We start from the raw sequence: 3,686 nt of genomic DNA on the forward strand, positions 1-3,686 counted from the left end.
GTTTTTACTTCTTTTGAGGGACGTTTGATTTGCTTCGTCTTCATTCTCACACCAATCTGGTCTTGTTTGAATGACAATACCATTCGTACAATGAGTAGTACCTTGGCCAGATAATGTCTCCTCACACAGATCATTATTATCCCAACAGAAACTTGAAAATACACCTTTTCTTATGATACTTGGAATGAAAATATCATCTTCAGTATTCATGATCATTTTTTCTGCAATTGATGTTTCTATTTCTTCAACTTGATCATATGACACAGAATGGCCAAATCTATTGATGATTTTGACAATTTCTGATGACCCAGTTTGAGTTTTTAAGTAAATTGCTAGGGCAACATGTTTTGGAGTTTTGGTGTAGCCTTTACTTACAGAATAGATCAAGTCTTGAGCAAGCGACATTATCCGACGATGTAACACCTCTGAACTAATATCAAGCTTTGAGGGTGAAATGGAGGCATGTGTAGAATCATCTGTAAGTACCAGGGCAAGAAAGTTGTAGAGTAAATCTGGAATTACAATATTATTTTCACTTATAGACTCTCCAGTAGGTGGCCAAGGAATATTAGACTTTGATTCAAGACTAATCACATTACGAATCGCTTTTGCTGCATAAAAAACAGTTGTCACAATATCTTCCTTTCCCACTGCAGCATTCAAAGTATCATTACTTTGAACCAGAGTGCTAGACTCTATTGCAGTTTGTACAATCTGACCAGTTGGTACAGAACTGCAAAATACAAGCAAAGAATTTTGTCTACCAGATCTCCAAAATGTCAGGTTATCACCAAATTCATTTACAAGTCGGGCTTTTAGTCTAGTGGGGTTGTACTTCAACACATGGACACCTTGAGTTAGAAGAAGCTCTCTAAAACGAAAGCATAAATCCGTCAGATTTGAGACCTGTAGTCCATGTATAATGTTTTGTTGTACCTCTTTGGCTAGAATATCGAAAGCAGACGTAAAGCTGTCTGGTTCTTCCTCCACTTGTGTTTCATTTTCCTTATACAGAACTGATGTTAAAATCCTAAAACAAGATTTATGGTAGAAGAAGTCAAAGCCCGATTCCAGGCGTTTACTTAATAGAGGGTTGGTGTCCTGCTGTGTAGAAGCTTGTTTCATTGTTTCTATCGCTTCATCAGTGAGACATTTTGTTAGAGATTCTAACCTTCTTCTGTCTTTTAATGATGTTTTGTCCTGAAGACAAATAACACACTTTGACTTATCAAAATTACGCGGGAGCTTGGCCGCTGGAACATTTATTGCATGTTTTGTAGCGCTATCGGACTTAAGTTTGCGCTTTTGTGAACAAGTGTTTCGTTTCAGGGTTAATTTTATGTCCCGCTTCATTGTGTATAGTTGATAACATTTTTTGTGGTATACACCTTTAGGGCCATCTATCCATTTACCTTTCATTATTTCTGAAACTCTGTCATTTCTTGACTCTGCTGCAGCTTTAAAGGTAATCCAAGTTTGACCAGAAAAGGATTTCAGGTTCCCCTTTTCCCCCGATCGATGACAGAGACATTTATTCCAACTAAAATCAATGTTTTGTTTAGGATTTAAAACAAAAGTTTGTTCCGTCATATTTTCCATTATTCATTAAAATGTAAACAATATATCAAAAAAGTATAAATGTACGACCACAAGAACTATTCAATTCTATATACAAATACCAACATACATGTTATGTAATAAAAAAACAACTTTGGGAAATATGCAAATTTGCAAAAAACAGCCAATAAGAGCCAAAAATATAAGATATGATCAATATAACAAGAAAGTAACAGTTGTAAACAAAGAAAACAATTAAAATGTGTCAAAAGACCTTTAACATTTATCCCTGCAAAAACAGGAATAACTAACACAATCATGATGAAAAAAAAAAATTCAAAGGTAACAGAACAGTGTCAACAAACCTTGTTGTACTCCGTAACAACAAATATACAGAATATAGATCAATAAAGTGAATGCAAACAAAGCAACAAAATAAGTTGACGGTATGTACAAAATTTATAAAACAAGAGTAAATTCATTGAATAGTGAAGCACTATATACAAGTAAGAAGGAAAGATAAATAATCAAAAACACAATCAAATGAGGAACAATGTAAACATTACGAAAAGCATTTGTTAAGAAACAAGCTGCAGATGCTATGTCAAATACACACAATTTTGTGCTAAAGAAAGTAAAAAGTCTGAACAAATTCCACAACTGACTCTTTGACCTTCGTTCAAAGCGATGTTTGTCGATTGAATGACTGAAAAATTTTAACTCAATCACCACATAGCTAAAACACTAAATGTAATCAAACACACCTTTATTGAGCTCGATAGAGTACACCTTTTTCAAAATGCAAAAAATTAACCTTAATTTGTCATTTTTTCATAACTATTTTGTAACACATTTACTTTATAAAATAATTTGACTCACAAAAATATAATAAATCGACAATTTAATGTTGCAAATTGATAATCTTAAAGTTCTAATGTGTGCACTCAGGTATGAATAGATTGTCGACTGAATCGAAGACGGTAATGTGATGATTTCCGGTATTTCGCGCGTATTTGCACGTACATATGTTTTATTGAATAATTCATATTTTAGACGATAAATAAATACTGCAAATAGTTAAACAGTTGCATACTGGTCAATTCTTAAGTTTATTTCACAAATACGGGTAACTGAATTATGAATTTCTATATGAAATGAGAAAATATGCCTTTATTTTAACTAAAAAAATCTGATTGTTTGTAATGTTAATTAACATTTTTTTTTTTTTTTAAATGGTCAGTTTTACATTAAATATGATAGTTTCATATCTGTTTTTGTTGTTTATACCTATACTTTATTTTTTTTTAATTGCTTTATATTAAAAAAAATTAATATAAATTACTTAGTCGTGAAAACTAAATGAGGGGACCATTGATAGGGGCGTTTTAAAACCTCTTTTGGACACTTTTTTTTTAGTCTAACACCTTGTATTTTATCAATAAGATAATGAAGTTGAATTCTATCAAAAAAAATCGCGGTACCCTGGGGTGTAACACAAACTCCTTAACTAGAGCGCTTTTGAGAACTAGCTGATGGACTAATATATTTACGCTACAGGTTAGAAAAACTGATTTTCCTGTAAGTAAAAAAAATGGCAGGTGTCATCTGACCTTGACCTCATTTTCATGGTTCAGTGCTAAAAGTTAAGTTTTTGTGTTTTGATCTGTTCTTCTATTACTGTATGCAATAGGTCTATTATATTTGGTTAATAAAATGATTGTAAGGTGTACATGTCCATCTCAACTTGACCCTAATTCATGGTTCCTTGGTTATAGACAAGTTTTTGTGTTTTGGTCAATTATATTTGATGTATGAAAATATTTTACGATGTACATGCACAGGCACTTGTCTCAAAAAAAAAATTCCTGTATACCTTAATATAACACTAAGGTATATAGGAAATTTTTTTTTGAGACAAGTGCCTGTGTGTACATGTCAGTCTGGTATGTTCTTTTTTTTACCTTGACTTTATTTTCATGGTTCATTGCTCTATGGTAAAAAAAAGAAATTATTTTGTCTTTTTTGCTTTTAGTAATAAGTCAACTACATTTGGTGTATGGAATAATTGTAAGGTGTATAATCTGTCTGGCTATTATCATCTGACCATGACCTCAATTTTATGGTTCATC

The sequence above is a fragment of the Mytilus trossulus genome, chromosome 4 (genome assembly GCF_036588685.1).
Source record: "Mytilus trossulus isolate FHL-02 chromosome 4, PNRI_Mtr1.1.1.hap1, whole genome shotgun sequence".
Taxonomy (NCBI): Eukaryota; Metazoa; Mollusca; class Bivalvia; order Mytilida; family Mytilidae; genus Mytilus; species Mytilus trossulus.